Here is an 18,094-nt window from a genome sequence, read left to right on the forward strand (position 1 = left end):
TTAATTTAAAATATTGTATTTGTTATTTATATTTAGAATTCTATTTTATTTTTTAAAAGTCATAATCCACTGGTGATAGTCTTCCCATTTCATCTATTTCATTACACAATTTACTCATAGTTATTTTAAAGATTTTTATCTGCTGATTTCAATGTCTAGATCATCCAGAATTCCATTTCTTTATTCCCTCATTTTTTGGTCATATGTTATTCTCTCTTTATTAAATTTATTTAATTTAAATTATTAAATTAAATAAATTAAATAAATTTAATAAATTTTTAATAAATGCAAGAAATTGCAACTAAATGTTATAGAAGTTCAAGAAAATATTATTCTCTTCTATAAAGAGTCTTACTTTTTTCCTCCTAGACAGCATTGAGATTGAGTCTCTCAAATCTATAGCTGATTTGAATGAACTGCCACTGAGTTGTGGTTTTGACAAGGTGCAGTCAACCTGTGATAGGGTTCTGTTTCTGGGATAGGGACTACTAGCTAAGGTTTATTCTTGGGCTTCTTGTTCCTATGGAAGAACTTGAATTTAATCTTCTTCTCCTCAACAGAAAACTTTGCTTTGATTTCCAGAGGTTATGGGACACAAAATAATGGTTCCCCAAAGATGTCTACATCCTAAACTCCAGAACTTGAGAATATGGTATGTTATGTGGTAAAGAGGAGTCAAGGTGTCAGATGGAACTAAGGTTGCTAACCAGCTGAGCTGAAGACAAAAGAACCTTGAACTATCCAGGTGGGCCCAACATAATCATAAAGGTCCTTAATTGGGGAAGAGGGAAGCAAAAAAGTCAGAACCAGAGTGATAGCATCTTGAGAAAACTCAACCAGCCATTGCTGGGTTTGAAGATGGAAGGGGCTACAAGCCATGGAATGCAGACAGCCACTAGCAGGTGGAGAAGGCACAAAAATGGATTTTCCCCTAAAGTCTTAAGAAAGGTAAGCAGCCCAGCTGACACCTTAATTATGGCTCAGTGAGACCCCACTGCCGACTTTGGGTCTCCAAAACTGTAAGATAATCCATTCATGCCATTTTAAGCCACTAACTTTGTGGTAGCTTCTTCTAGCAGCAATAGAAAACAAATTCAGAAGTTTTTGATTTACTTCTTTAGCTTCCTATTCATAAGGCTTCAGAATTTAGAAAGTGCATTGATGAGTATGAGGCCCCTGATGTCTCAACTTCAATTCCTGCTTTGCAAGACTACTTACGCTTTTGCATGTTTCTCTCTCTTTGGGGGAAGTGCTATGCCTCTTAATAGCCCACATTTTCAGTCTCTTGGTTGCCCCCAGAATTAGAAGATAGCCTACAGAAAACAATACAAAAAGTCATTTCATTTCTAGAATCAGCCCTACTAGTTCTCATCATCTCATCCTTTCTCCAGTACTCATAAGTATACGGTAGTTGTATCGTACTGGCTTCAGAGTTCCTTTCAGCTGAGCTGGTGTCTGCTGCATTCTACCTCACTTACTCTCTGGAGGCAGAAGCCCCTTTCTGAGCCTTTTGTCTCAGATCTTGTTTCATCTTAAATGTATTTGCTTATATTAAATCTTTGAAGATAATTCTATTAATTCTGATGGTTTCATCAGGGATATTTATTGTATTTTCACAGCACTTCTAATGCTGATCTTCTCTTTGTTTTCAATTCTAGAAAAATTCTCCAAGTTTTATCTCCACAACACTATTGTGATTTTATTCAATAACATATTTGCTCTTTATTCTTTCAAGTGCAAAATTTAAATATTCTATTACATTTTTTTCAATAAAAGTATGAAATTCAGATTAAGCTACAGAGCATGAGTGCAAAGCTAGGAATTAGAGGATTGCTGGATTATGGACATGTCTAGAATCATTTTCAAGTAGAGGTATAAATTGGATTGGATATAAAATATCTATATATATATTTCTTATCTATCCTCACTTTTTTTATTTCCAAAGCCCCATTTCTACTTTGTTTGATAAAATTCTTCTAAGCATTTAGCACTTTTTAGCATCAGTTTCTTAAATAGGAATTATCATAAAGCTATAAACTCAGATTTTAAATCTTAACATCAGTTTTCTTAACAAGTGATTCTTAAAACGCTTAAACAAGCAAAGAATTCTCAATTGTCAGATCCAGGCAAATATAATACCCCACACCATCATGCTCTGTAATTGCCTTTCCCAAAATTTATTTAGAATTTTAGGTAGGGAGGACCCTGTCCCAGAAGGCATTTCAGTAAGCATAAGCACATAAGCACTCTGACAAAGTTCTGGGAGTGCCAGTAACATCCTTTTACGGTATCATAAGGTACAGTCTTAGGCAAGTTTTTAGCTGTTTAGTGCACATTAAATAAGACTTAACTTATGAGAGTAAATTTGCTTTGAGGGGCAACACTCAGGCATTAATTGAAAATGATTAAAGGAATTACATGATAAAATAATCCTGACTAGGAAAGAAGCTAAAATTTCCATCATAAATCTTCTAATTTAGCTACAGCAGCTTTTAAATCAACCCCAGCAACTGCCTTTTTTTTTTTTTTTTTTTTTTTTTTGTGGTTGACAATCCTACTATACAAGCTTTTGGTGTTTGCTTTTATAAGCTTTTAGAGTGATTTAATAAACTTTAATTATTCCTCACAACAGGAGATCAGTGTTACCACCAATCTGTAGCAGGCTTAAGTGTTCCATGCAACGTTATATGAGCTGGGAGAGAGGATTATGCATTCTCTCATTTAAGGTGAGCACAGCACAAGTGATTTAATTATCGTGACCATCACTTGATAGTGTTGCACTGCTCATAGTATCTTTTTCTTTGTTGTCTCCAGATTGTAAAATTTCTTTCTGTCATTCAATTAGCTGATCTAGTTTGCAAATATGCATGTCATTCTTACGGCACTGAAATATTAAGAAAAATATCGTTGTCATCTGGCTCCACCATGGATTTTATATTAGAGAAGATAAAAGCTCACCAGAAGCCAGCTGAGAAGAGCTGCCTTTTCCCACTTTGAGGAGGAGTGCCAGATGGCCTCTGTAAGACTCTCTGCCCAATGGAGATCAAACAAGGATTTTTCTTCCCTAACAAAGGATACTTTTGGTTCTGGAGTCTTCCACTGAAATCTGTCTTTAGCTAGTAGTGCTTCTTGTTTAATCAGCCACTTCAATGGTGGCCGGTATCATAAAGTTACCAACCACAATAAAACTTTGTCTAAATATTATAGCATTAAAGCTCTTGGATTACAAAGTTTTTAAAAAGTTATATGTATATATTTGTGTAGTGTTCCATTCTTGTCATAAAATAGCATACTGTAATAAAACAAGAATTTATAAACTCTTACCTTATGTAAAAACATGATCATTTCTTGAGACTTCATCAAAAACATTTCTTATTTTACTTGTGAGGTTTATAGTAATTTTTCAAAACTTCTTTTCTTACTTATCCTCTACTGGAGAATGATTTTTAACCTCTCAACTATATTAAGATTTTATGGTGCTCACTTCGGCAGCACATATACTAAAATTGGAACAATAAAGAGAAGATTAGCATGGCCCCTGCACAAGAATGACACGCAAATTCGTGAAGCATTCCATACTTTTGACATTATCTGACATACATCTCAAAAATGTTCTCCTAGAACAGTCTACTCAAGCAATAGAAATAAAAGCAAGAATAAACAAATGGGACCTAATGAAACTTACAAGCTTCTGCACAGCAAAGGAAACCATAAGTAAAACAAAAAGACAACTTACGGAATGGGAGAACATTTTTGCATATGAAACCAACAAAGGCTTGATCTCCAGAATATATAAGCAGCTCATATGACTTAATAAGAAAAAAAACAAACAACCCAATCCAAAAATGGGCAGAAGACCGAAACAAGCAATTTCCAAGGAAGACATACAAATGATCAATAGGCACATGAAAAAATGCTCAATATCAATAATTATCAGAGAAATGCAAATCAAAACTACAATGAGGTATCACCTCACACCAGTCAGAATGGTCATCATTCAAAAATCCACAAATGACAAATGCTAGAAAGGCTGTGGAGAAAAGGGAACCCTCTTACACTGCTGGTGGGAGTGTAGTTTGGTACAACCACTGTGGAAAACAGTATGGAGATTCCTCAAAAGACTAGGAATAGACTTACCATATGACCCAGGAATCCTGCTCCTGGACATATATCCAGAAGGAACCCTACTTCAGGATGACACCTGCACCCCAGTGTTCATAGCAGCAGTATTTACAATAGCCAAGACACGGAAACAGCCTAAATGTCCATCAACAGATGACTGGATAAAGAAGAAGTGGTATATTTATACAATGGAATACTATTCAGCCATAAAAACTGATAACATAACGCCATTTGCAGCAACATGGATGCTCCTGGAGAATGTCATTCTAAGTGAAGTAAGCCAGAAAGTGAAAGAAAAATACCATATGAGATCACTCATATGTGGAATCTAAAACAAACAAACAAACAAACAAACAAAACATAAATACAAAACAGAAACAGACTCATAGACATAGAATACAAACTTGTGGTTGCCAAGGGGGCAGGGGGTGGGAAGGGATAGACTGGGATTTCAAAATGTAGAATAGATAAACAAGATTATACTGTATAGCACAGGGAAATATATACAAGATCTTATGGTAGCTCACAGAGAAAAAAAATGTGACAATGAATATATATATGTTCATGTATAACTGAAAAATTGTGCTCTACACTGGAATTTGACACAACATTGTAAAATGATTATAAATCAATAAAAAATGTTAAGAAAAGATTTTATATCACATTTTATTTCTTCAAATTATTTTGATCCATCCTGTTATCTACATATCTTACTTCAGCCTTGTAGACCTGTTTGAACTCCAAAATGAAAATGAAAATCTAGAGAATTGAAGTTCCTTCAATAGAGGAAGAAATGGTGGGCAGATTTTAGTCCTAATTGTCTCTTCATCTCCAGTAGGGATCTACCTCACAGAATTGTAGTGAAGATCCTATTGGGATACACTTTAGAAATCATTTAATACCAAGTACACAATAAGTGAAGATAAAACTTATTATTCTTGTGCCTGGTATATAATAAAGGTTTACAAATTATTGTTATATAGTTGTTGGTGGTAGTATTTTTCTTGTGTACAACTTGTGGAAATGTGTTCTCCATTTCCCTAGATAGCATCCTTCCCAATCCTTCCCAGAATCCTCCTTGTTTTTAATGCAAATTTATCACAGGATAGCTCATTCACTACATGATAGAATCTTGGAATGGAATCAATTTACATCCTCAAACTCAAACTAAAACACATGTTAGGTCAGTAAACTTCTCAGTGCCTCTATTTCCTCTTTGTAAAATAGGAATTAAAAATAGTTGTCTTCTTACAAGATACTGTGCCAGAAAACTGCTTTGTTTTTACATTTATTCTTTCATGTGAATTCAATAAATATTTTCTGAATAATTTGCCAGATTATGGGCTGGGCAATGCGAATAACAAGAAGGAATAGACTCAGTGTTTATCTTCATATGGGCAACAGGTATGAAGGCAACCTGGGAGGTATTCTGCTAATGTGAAGCAAAGTAGTGTTGTAGTAAGAAGAGTAATTTAGTGGTTATAACCCCAGATATCTTGAATATGGTGGTTAATTTTAAATTTTAATTTAAAAACAGTTTAATAATTTATCATGTGGAATTACCTGAATTAATTTTCTATGAATACATATTATTTTAAGTGGAAAGAATATGTGGAGCAGGGTATTACTCTTAAGTGTTTTTGTATAATTTATGTTTTAATAAAGTAATAATAAAATTCATTTCATAAAATAATTTAAATTTGGTATATATATTTAATTAAACTATGGGTATGAATATTTTAAATTTCTAATAACACATTGACTAATTTGTATTTTTTTCATGAGAAATCATGATCATTTAAAGATACAAGGTTATTTCTAAAATTTAGTGGGGACTCTAAACTTGCTTTCAGTCTCCTTAAGAATGAATCATAAACTTAAGTATTTAGAATTTCTAATGCCACATGACTCTTCTATTAAAGAAAAGCCTAGAATATGACTCTAAGTTATAAAGCCCTGTTGGGTGACTCATATGATGTACATTTTGCTAATCTACGCAATAGGTTTTTTAAAATTTATAAAGTTAACTTAATAGTCCAGAAATCTATTTAATCTAGCATATTTAGGGCATAGTTCCTGCATCGTTTGGAATAAATTCAACCATGCGATTACATAGCAGACTAGACAAAATGACTCAAAATAAAATCATGAATCTTAAAGCCTAATATTTTAACATAGGTGTTAAAATTGTCTTTACATGCAAATAACTGAAAATTGAATTCCTGTCACAAAGCCCTGTTATCTGTTTCCACAAATGCACGATCTCCCTTGAAATTGTCACATACACTGCTTCCTATAAGCAATAACTGCTTAGATAATGAACTCATGACTCTCCTGGTTATATACATTTGAACTTTACATAAAGAGAGGAGAACCTATAAGCAGCCTTCATAACAAGATCATGTTTTGGAAAGGCTGTTAGAAAGACAGACTATATGAACAATATTTAATAAATAATAATCAAATTTCAACTTTAAGTAATGAATAATAATTTAGTGACTTGATTACCTTTCAAATTTGGGGGTGAGTAATATCGATCTGGAGCAGTTTATGACTTTAATGTTAATATTTCTACTAAAATGAAACTTGGGTAGATAAATGATTTCTCTCAGATATATTCCTAAAGCATTTTTAGGTATTTGAAAAGCCACTCTGTCCAAGTTCCTTTTGTGAGTCTCCAACCTCAGATCCCTTCAGTGCAATACAAGCCAAGCTTGTGATGAGAGAAAACCAAGCAATAATGACCCAGAGTTTTAAACCTTAGAAAGATACCAAGTGATTTTCCCCTTGAAGATTTCATTCCTACAGACATTTTTTAAAATGCCTGTTTTTAATTGAACCCCATTTAGTCAGCATTTGTTGAGAATGTACTATATTCTTAGTACTGTGTAGGGTGTTGTGAGTGGGGGAAAATGACATGAAATAAGTCTATTATAAAGGGCAATAATCACTCCCTCATATGATTATAATTTCCACGCCAGCCTTAGATTTGAGGTAGATAATTTTGAACCATTTTCTCTTTTCACCTTGAACTATTGTACCCTTTAAAGAGCCCAGTCCTTTCCTCAGCCCTCAATTTGGCTGTCATTACTGGAGCCTCTGTTGTCTTCATATTCCGTAGCCAACCTTTGATTTGGAGACCTGGATGATTTCATGTACTTTTCTTTGTTCATTCGTTTCTCCTACTCTGTTCAACAGGTATTTCACTTTTTTAAACTAGGCTGGGCTGGAAAGAGAAACACCCTGAAATGTGTTATTTCAAAAATATGCAGAAGAAAGCCTATTATCACATCACTTTTGGTGAGTTAGACATTTGGAGAGAGTTTCATAACTATAAAAATTCCTCACAAAAATATGATGTATCTGTATGCTTTGTGTTTTATGCTTACGCCACTGAAAAGAGAAAATGGAAATGTTATTAAATCACCTTTATTTCTAAATCAAATGATGACCTTTATTCAAACCACAAAGGAAGAGAATCATCAGAATACTTAGGCTAAACATTTGTTTTAAAAAATAACGACAAGAGTCTTCAAAATTTAACCATCGCAGCTCAGTCTAGCAATCGGGATTCTCTTCTGCCATAATTTGAAATTGATCTAAATGGATTTGGATATTCCTAAAATTAAAAGCATATGATGCAGAGTGGCTGTTCTTCAGAATTGCTATTAACTCTTTGTAGGTGCTCTGTAGGTTCATGAAAATGAAACCGTATCAGCATTTATTAATGTTAAGAACTGTTTCTCACATCTGTATTACACCCTCTCCAGTCCTGTATTCCCAATAGAAAATGAGTTCTCATAAAGTGAGCAAGTCATGCAAGAAAATTAAGTTGTGACATCTAAATTATTGATAATTAAGTATTGATAATTGATAATTAAATATAAAATCACTTTTTCATGTGCCTTAGCTATGCTTCATGCTCATCTGAATAATGTGGAATTTATGTTTTGTTAATACACTAATATAACAGGGCTGTAAGTTAGAAAATAAAACAGTATGAAGTCAGAAATTTAAAATGCTCAGTAACCATAATCCTCTTCCCAAGTGGTTTTAAACATTGTTTTCATATGTCATTATGCTATGTGGCCAACACCACTTATCCTTGGTTGCTATGTATGGCACCCTTACAAGGTGAGCTCTGAAGTTCACAGAGATTAATCCAAGGCAACAGATACATCCAAGTTTTCTTCCTCACCACGTGGCTTCTCCGCATTTAGAAAAGAGTAATCACAATTCCTATACAGAAATTCCCACGTACAAATCTTGGCTCTCCTGTTTCCAATAGGTGTCCTGAGACGTACACCGAGTTTAGTCCTGGCCAGCCCAGCTTTTCCAACGCTTCTTTAAATCACATAGAAGTGAGTCCCACCAATATCACTGACCTCTTATATCCTCTAAATATTAGATAAATGACTCAAAAAGTATCAGTGACCTCTTGGCTTTCCCTAAACATTACAGCAGAAAAGCAAAACATCTTTTTGAGTTTCCACATACAGTATAGTTCTAGGTTCTGTGTGGTGTATATATGAGAGCAGCAGCCCTTATGCCAATTCTCAGCAAACTTAAAGAACGGTAATTCAGAAAAGTGAAGAATAAGTATGAAATAAATAGATAGGGACTTATGGCATTACTAAAAGAATTTAAAAGTGTTGGCAAATATTAATTTGGTAAGGTGAGCAATTTTGTTGGATTATTTAAAGAAAAGTTTATATAGGAAGATCCAATTCATAGACAAATAAAACATTAGAAATAAGACCAAGGATAGATATGGTCTAATCTGACTCTCCTATTTTAAAGACGAGCAAAACAGGACCAGTCATGGAAAGTAATTCATCAGGATTACACACAGAGAGCCTGTGACCTTTGAAGATATAATCTTTGCTTTTCCTAGTCTGAATACTTCTTAAAATTACTGCAATGCCAAGGTTAAACAACTCTCAGACCAGTGCTCCTTAAATTATACACCTTGACTGACAAGTGTGTTTTAAACAGATGAAGAAAAGGAATAAAGAAGAAAAAATGGAAAATGTTGGCAAAATCAGAAAGATAAAAATAGGAAAAGTCTCAGATGAGTCTCTAGTATTTACATAAAGGGGAAAAAAAGGACTGGAGTGAAAAATGTGTACAAGGAGAAAGCCCCATCAACACCCTTGTGAAGGACGAGGTTATGGAGCGTAAGTTCTGTCTCATGGGCAGTGAGAACCTGAAGTTTTTCAAGTTGGGGAGTGAGGTGGAAATGGGACTTGCAGATGGTAATTTGAACATGATGTTCAGGAAGGTGGAGAAACAAACAAACAAAAAATGAAGATGTGGCGTATAGTTAGTATAGGCTACTGTGTAATCTGAGCATGAGGCGGTAAAAGCTCTACTAAAGTATGTTAAAGAGAAATCAGCCCATGGCACTGTGCTGGTCGTGTCAAGGAGGAGTGGGACCACATATCACCAATGCTGCTGAGCTTTGATTCATGAATTCCTGGAGGAACTAAATTACATTTTTAAAATGTTAAGATCAGAAAAGGGAATTTGGGTATTTTTTTTGGAGGGGGAAGTGAGGGCAGAGAGGTTCAGTTTAGCTCCAGAAATACTAATCTTGAGAAAACAGAGGTTTATCCCAAAGTAAATATAAACAGAAATATTAATAGCACACTTAACTTCTGGAAACTTTTAAAGATAGAAGTTGCCATTTAACCAAGAATTTGTTTGCTGTTGAGAGTTCTGTACTTAGCTTTGGATTCCACAGAGTAAGTCTCGACTATGAAGAAAACTAGTGTAGCAGATTGCTAATTGTGACTTTTTGGGTTTCTCCTGTTGTCTCAGTGGAGCCCAAGGGCAGAGAGAACAGAAGCCAGATATGGACGCAGGATGTTTTACAGTGTTGTGACAGGGATTTTTTGTGACATGCAGCTCATCACCTACCTATCTCAGGGGGATAAATGGGAAATGACTGATAGAGAAGTTTCCTTTGAAAAAGATTTAAAGTGCTGAAGGCTGCCTCCTCGTCCACCAGAGTCAAAGGTAGAGACTTAAGAAATCACGTAGAGGGTTGACCTGCCTGCCCTGAAAGTGGGGAATTTGCAGACTGATACCTGACTCACACCTTAAAAATGTCTAAGGGTTAAGACACGTGGAGAGGCTGGGACAGTGGACTAAGTGGAGGAGCAACAGTCAGAACAAGGGGGCCAAGGGCACGGATCGCCTGTGGTCCAGCCTGTCGGCTGAGTCAGCTGTGGAGAAGGAGTGCAGTGCTTTCATTTCTGTTTCTTCACAGGTGCAGTTGTTTCCTCCGCAGTTCCAGCAATGTGAGTCAGTTACAAGTTCAAGAATTTACAAGTGAACAAAACTAAGGATCAACTTAAAAAAATTAAACTTGAGGTAGTGATACATACAAATATGTAGTCTTCAGGATATATTTGCTGGGAATTAGGAGAGGGACATAAAACTAGAAGATCAGGTGAACCTTAATTAGTGATTAATTTTATTTACCAACCTATTTGTTGAGTAAGGAATGTCCTCATTTACTCATATTAACCACAGCAGAGCCATTCTTTGGAGTCTGGTGGGTAGCATTTTTAGATTAGTGTTTTCCAGAACAGCAACCCTTTTTCTTTTCTATATTAAATGCATCTTCTTTTTTAATGGAACAACATATTTATTCCTACATCCGTATCTTTCCAAGTAATCCACCACCTCTTTAATTTCTCTTATGATCTTGCTTTACTCAGATCATGCCTTCAATACAGGAAAACCCCTTATTCTCTTCTTTATTTGAGTGATTGTGCTTATGTTCTTCTGTTTCCTTTCCAAAACATAAAAGGGAAAAAGGAGAAACACATACTGATATAATCCAGGTTTCTAGGCAAATGTAAATTCTGTTTTAAGTCCTTCAGAGATTATTTCCTGAAAATCCCACTATCAGTTAAAACTTTTAAGAGCAATGTAAGTTCCGTGATGCAACAATGACCAACTATTAGTACAATATGAAGTTTATAATATCTTTCACATGTATTTCTTAATTTGTATTTCACAACAAATTAAAATATGTTGGATGGAGTTGTTGTCTTCATTTCACATGGAAGGAATCCAGGTTTAGAGAAGCTTAGCAAATTACTCAGGATTATACCACATTAAGAGAAGCTCAATGTACAAACTTGCAATTGGTAGGTGAATAAGTTCTAGAGAGTTAATGCACAGCGCAGTGACTATAGACAACAGTGTTGTATTATAAACTCCAGCATTGCTAAGAGAATAGAACTTAACTGTTCCTATCACAACAAAAAGAATAACTATGTGATATAATAGAAGTGTTAGCTAATGCTACAGAGGTAGTCATTGCAATATATCAGAACATTGCACCTTAATCTTAATGTTACATGTCAATTATTTTTCAGCTAAAAAAATTCAAAACTTTGTTTTCTGAAACCCTATGCAGGACTCTAGTGGACTTTGTAACACTTTGTACTGTGTAGTTTGGAATAATTTGAAGTACTGTATCTTCCCAAAGCTTAAGTATATTTACTTTATATCAACATATATTAAAATAGAAATAAAACTTTCCTGAAACTATTTCAAATGTTTCTTTGTTGGGGGCTGGTGAGGATAAAGCATCGTAAATTATTTTAAATACTATTCATATATTCACAGTTTCTAAAGCTGAAATGTAAATCCTTGCTTTGCTCCCAAAATTAAGATTCAAGAACTGTGAAAATACGAGAATACTCACTGTTGTTAGCACTGGGACCTGATTTCTGTGACAGTAGTTTGACAATCCCACTTATTCACCAAGAACAGTATTTCAATCAATGGCAAGGGAAGTTTTTTTGTCATTAAATTTTTATTTTTACAGAACTATGATTCTGGAAAGCTTAATTATTAATTTTGGAGTTTTTACAGAGTTTTCAAAGATTTAACTGCTACTCCCATGCTCATCCAAAATGTATCTTCAGTTTTGCTGATAGATGTTCAATGGAAGAGATACAGAGAATAAGAAAAATGTAGTCCCTTGCTGAGGGCATCAAAACATTTCATTCCTTGCCAAGTGATGCAGAATATATTTGCATGAATAAATGCCAAAATACTCTACCTTGAAATGACTTTGATTTGGTCCATGTTCTCATTTTTTTCCCATGAAACTTAGATTAGCAAATAAAATCTTTATTTCTTGAATTACTGACATCTCTGGTACTTGTTTTTTTATTAACTGTATGAACTTTTATCCAGTGACACTTAAATGTTTTGATTCACATCTCAATTTGGTTTATTTTAAAATTTACACAACAAAAACACAGTTGGTGGTAACTAAAATATACTTAATTTGTGTTTTTAATACTTTTTCAGTATATTCACATGTAAAATAATGGTATTGTGTTTCAAAAAGGCTTAGGGATTACCTTCTTCCTCAATAGGTAAAACAAACAAAAAAAACCTATGTTTTATCTTAATTAATGCCTGTTAATTGCTCCTTTATCAGATGATTTAAGTGTACAAAGATACAAATTCAATATTTGTAGGGTGTGGAAGAAATCATTGTCTTTTAAAAATAAAGTTATTTCTAGTAATTAAATGATTAATTTGTATATGGAAATCATCAAAATGCAAATCAATACTTGAAACTGGCTACAAATATTAAACTATTTCATTAATGTATAATCATGGAATGATTCTCATATCTTTAAATATTATTTTCAGTTATAATAAAGAACAAAATTTTAAATAAGAATTATAAGATAAACTTAGTAATTATGGAATTTACCAAAATTTGTGAATATAAATCAGTAGACAACATAATGTCTAATCTTGGAAGGTTATTATGACTCCAGATGCCAATATGATGCAATGTCACTTAGAACTTTTGCTAAAACTCTGAGGTAACTATTCTGATATTAAGAGAAGAAATTAAGTATTGGCAAAATTGATACAATTCAAATAGAAGGCACCTAGTTAACAGTTATAAGTTAAAATAAAACAGGTTATTTCTCTTGGAAGAGACATGTATGTTTGAATGTTATATATGTACAAGAACTTAAAAATAGAGTTGTTTCTCTGGTTTGGTCAAGATCCCAAAAGCATTATTGCTACCAGTTAGTATGTTGGCTTATGTAATCTCATGACAGCGAGGGGAGGGAAGTCTTAGATCTAGACATACAGGATCCAGGTGTCCAGAGTGGACTCTGCCTGCTTCCCTCTGCATATCAGCCTCTGTACTTGTTGAATTCAGTGGTGATGGAAGAGTCTCATGGTGACCTTTGGACTGTGAGGCTGCCTTTGCTGCTCTGGAGCCAGCTAATGGGCCCAGCCATTGCCTTCGATCTTGAGACCCCTGCCCTTGTCAATCTTAAGGGATTTATGGACCCTATAGAGCACGTGTTGGAGGGATACCTCAGTCAGGGTCATCTATCTAGGTCACCAGTTGTCATTAAAGTGTAATGTGAGCAATAAATAGGAACTAATATGCTATTTAAAATTTTCTAGTAGCCACATTAAGACAAACTAAAAGAAACAGGTAGAGTTAATTTAAATAATATTTTTTCTTTCTCCAATATGTCCAAAATATTATCATATTAAATTAATCAATATAAAAGATTAATAATGAGATATTTTCCTTTATAATTTCTTACTAAGTGTTCAAAACACAGTATGTATTTTACAATTATAGCCCAGGTTAATCTAGCCTCATTTTAGGAGTTCCATAGCCACATGTGGTTAGTGACTAACATCCTGGGCAGTGTGGCTTTAGACACCTCTCCCAGCGAGGCAGCAATATCGCTCCTCTATCGTGATGGAGACCCTGGGAGAGGCCCTGTGCCTTATTCAGTGGGACACTGGGCCACTATCCCCAGTGATTCGAATTTCTTTCTAACTATTTAGTGCTTTGATAAGAGGCACATTCCACTCCCCCCTCCCCAGCCCCATCAACATATTTGGGATCTAATCCTGGTGGGCAGAGGTAGGAAAAAAGGACTTCCTCATTCTACCTCTTCCTTTACCTGAGTCTCTGTCTCCACCAACACAGAAGTCTCTTTATTTCCCTCCAAGTTGCATGGAGGCTCCTTTATATTGCATTCTGGTTTCTTTCCACCAGCGTAGTTTCTGGTGTACCTTCAAGGCAGAAGCCCTGGGTTTTTACTCGCTTATATGACTGTAAGGATTTTAGAAGATACATTTCTCTCTCAAAAACATCTGGCTATTAAGACTATGGTTCCCCTAGGGATTCAAAACCTATTATGATAATCCTAGTTTCTCTTTGCATCTCTGATTTAACAATCTTAATCTTTTCTGAGGTAAAACACATGCATCTGGACAGTGGTGTGCTGATAGTTAACAACTGACTATTTTTTGGCAGTGTGTTGATTTGTAGTGATTGCCTATTTCTGTTGTCTAAAAACCATGCTATTCCACTGAGCTGACGTGAGATCATTATTAAAGCCAGAGAAGAAAAGAGATGAGGTATATCATAAGTATTTTTACCATACAGATGCAATAGTAGTAAGTAACTTAATAAATATTAATAATATGTAGTAAAATAATTGAGGGATGAGTTTTGAGTACTTGTTACCTTCTTTTTAAGTATAATTTACTTAGATGTAGATTTATAGAATTTAATTTTTAACAACCAACACTTTACCAGATTCCTGAAAATTTAATCATTAGCTCCTGTTAGCTGGTACAAGTCAGATCCAGCATACCACTTGCTCTGAATTGCTAGCAGGAAAAGATATATAAAGAAACAACAATACTGCAATGAACATGGGAGCACAAATATCTCTTAGAAATACTGATTTCAATTATTTTGAATATATACCCAGAACTGGGACTGCTAGATCTTATGGTAGTTTTATTTTTAATTTTTTCAGGAACCTCCATACTATTTTCCATAGAGGTTGCACCATTTTACATTCCCACCAACAGTGTATAAGAGTTCCAACTTCTCCACATTCTCACCAACACTTGTTATCTTCTGTTTGGTTTTTTTGTTTTTTGTTTTGATAATAGCTATCCTAACAGGTGTGAGGCAATATCTTATTGTAGTAATAATTTGTGTTTTCCTCATAAGTAGTGATGTTGTGCACCTTTTTGTATAACTGTTGAGCATTTCTATGTCTTCTTTGGAGAAATGTCTGTCCAAGTCCTTTGCCCATTTTAAAAATCAGGCTTTTTTTTTTTTTTTTTTTTTTTTTTGCCTTTGAGTTGTGGGAGTTCCTTGAATAACCTTTTATCAAATATGTGGTTTACATATATTCTCTACCATTCTGTGCATTGCCTTTTCATTCTGTTGATTGTTTCCTTTGCTCTGCAGCAGCTCTTCAGTTTGATACAGTCTCACTTGTCTATTTTCATTTTATGCCAGTGCCCTTGGTGTGATAACTAAGCAGTCATTGCCAAGAATGAGATCAAGAAGCTTTTCCCCTATATTATCTTCTAGGAGTTTTACAGTTTCAAGTATTTCATTTAAGCCTTTAATCCATTTTGTGTTGATTTTCCCATTGAATATTCTTGGCACTGTTTTAAAGATCAGTTGACCATATATACATAGGTTTATTTCTGTACTTTCTATTCTATTTCGTTGTTCTGTATATCTGTCCTATGTTAGTAACATAACTTTTAAACTACTGTAGCTCTAATATATTTTGAAATCAGGAAATGTGATGCCTCCAGCTTTCTTCTTATTTCTCAAAATGACTTTGGCTATTCTGGGTCTTTTGTGATTTCATATGAATTTTAGGATTGCTTTTTAATATTTCTGTAAAAAATTCCATTGGAATTTTGATCATTTTGGGTAGTGTGGACACTTTAACAGTATTAAGTCTTCCAATCCATGAATGTGGGATGCCTTTCCATTTATGTGTTTCTCTTTTACTTTCTTTCATCAGAATTTTGTAGTTTTCAGCATACAAGTATCAAGCTGAACACAAATGAGGAAAGTGGACACCTTTGTCTTGTTCCTGGAACATGTGATTTTTATTCTTCATTATATTATTGTGATGTGTCACATTTATTGATTTATGTGTATTGAGCCATCCTTGAATCCTAGGGATAAATCTCACTTAGTCGTGCTCTTTGACTGTGACCATAGCTTGGCACTGAATTAGATAAGACAGCTTGTTAAAATACTCATTGGAGTTAAAATTTACTCTGGTTCTAATGTAGATGAGGCCTATAGACTGTGTGAAAAAAATCTCATGTCTTCTGGAAGCAACAGTCTGGCAAAAAACATCATTGGAGTCCATCAGTTTATGATTTCAAGTTGGATCTTGCAGTGTATTATTTAGAGGATTTAACAGAACTGAGTCTCAGGTTTCTCCCTGTAAAATGAATATAAGTAGTTCCTGAGTGGTGGTTATAATAGTACAATAAATTTACTCATGAAAAATGAGAAATGCTATTTATTGCACAGTTGATAAAAATCCTTATTTTTCACTTGCGAAAAACTGTCACAGAAAGAACAAAAATGAACACAGTGAAACTCTCATTGTACAGGACTCATAGGCAATACATTTACCAAATAATAAGGAAAATGGTATTTGTCCTGTAGAATTTAATTATGCACTTCAATTTTTTTTAACTTGGTGAAAAAAATTATTTTTTAAATGTGCTTTTGAATTTAGTTTGCTAGTATTTTGTTGAGCATTTTTACATCTATACTCATTAGGAATATTGGTCTGTAGTTTCCTTTGTCTGGCTTTTATTTGCGTATAATGCTGGCCTCATAAAATGAGTTGGAAGTGTTCCCTCCTCTTCAATTTTTTAGAAGAATTTGAAAACAATTTGGCATTAATTCTTATCATCTTCAGTAGAATTCAGTAGTGAAGCCATCTATCTGGTCCTGGGCTTTTATTTGTTGGAAAGTTCTGATTACTGATTCAATCCCATTACTAGTAATTGGTCTGTTCTTATTTTCTATTTCTTCATAATTCAGTTTTGGTAGGTTGCATGTGTCTAAGAATTTTTCCATTTCCTCTAGGTTAACCAACGTTTTAGCACATAAAGATACAGAAACAACCCAAACATCCATTGACAGGTAAATAGATAAAGAAAATGTGACACATACATATAATGGAATATTATTTAGCCTTCAAAAAGGAAATCATGAGATATGTGAAAATGTGGATGAACGTGGATGACATTATGCTAAGTGAAATTAACCAGTTACAGAAAGACAAATACTTATTCCATTTATATGAGCATTTACATAGTCAAACTCATAGAAGCAGAGAATACAATTGTGGTTGCCATGGGCCAGGTTTGGGTGGGGGGATAGGGAGTTGTTCTTTAATGAACATGAAGTTTCAGTTATGCTAGATTAATAAGTTCTAGAGATCTGTACAACATAATGCCTATAGTTAACAATATGGTATATGTATTTCAGAATATAAGTGGACAGATCTTACATTCAACGTCTTTGCCACAAAAACAAAACAAAACAAAAAGGAGAACAAGAGAACTTTGGAAGATGTTGGATGTGTCCATTATCTTGATTGTGGTGATGCATTATGGATATTGGCATATGTCTGAACTCATCAAATTATACACATTAGGTATGTACAATTCTTTGCATAGGCAAAGATACCTTAATCAAGCAGTTAAAAATCATGAATGAGAAAACACATTAATATATTTCAAGAAATTTAATTCCCATCACACAAGCACTGAATTGATAAGATACGTTGTTAAAATACTCCTTTTAGTTAAAATTTACTCTGGCTCTAGTGTAGATGAGGCCTAGAAGGACCTCATGTCTTCTGGAAGCAACAATCCAGCAAAAACATTGGAGTCCATCAGTTCGTGATTTCAGGTTAGGTCTTACAATTCATTATTTAGATGATTTAACAGAGCTGAGTCTCAGGTTTCTTTCTGCAAAGTGAATATAAATATTTCATGAACAGTGACTATAAAGACACAACAAAGTTAATCATGAAAAATGGGGGGTGCTGTTATTGTGAAGTTGATGAAAATCCCTATTTTTCACTTGAGC

The 18,094-nt window shown here is 34.2% G+C and overlaps 1 non-coding gene across 1 annotated transcript; it reads left to right on the forward strand.

Moving 5' to 3' along the window:
* Nucleotides 1–3,476: 3,476 nt before the first annotated feature.
* LOC116155850 (U6 spliceosomal RNA) lies at nt 3,477–3,583 on the forward strand. Its single transcript, XR_004139743.1, has one exon. It is a non-coding gene; the product is annotated as a U6 spliceosomal RNA (small nuclear RNA).
* Nucleotides 3,584–18,094: the final 14,511 nt, after the last annotated feature.

The sequence above is a fragment of the Camelus dromedarius genome, chromosome 2 (assembly GCF_036321535.1).
Source record: "Camelus dromedarius isolate mCamDro1 chromosome 2, mCamDro1.pat, whole genome shotgun sequence".
Classification (NCBI taxonomy): Eukaryota; Metazoa; Chordata; class Mammalia; order Artiodactyla; family Camelidae; genus Camelus; species Camelus dromedarius.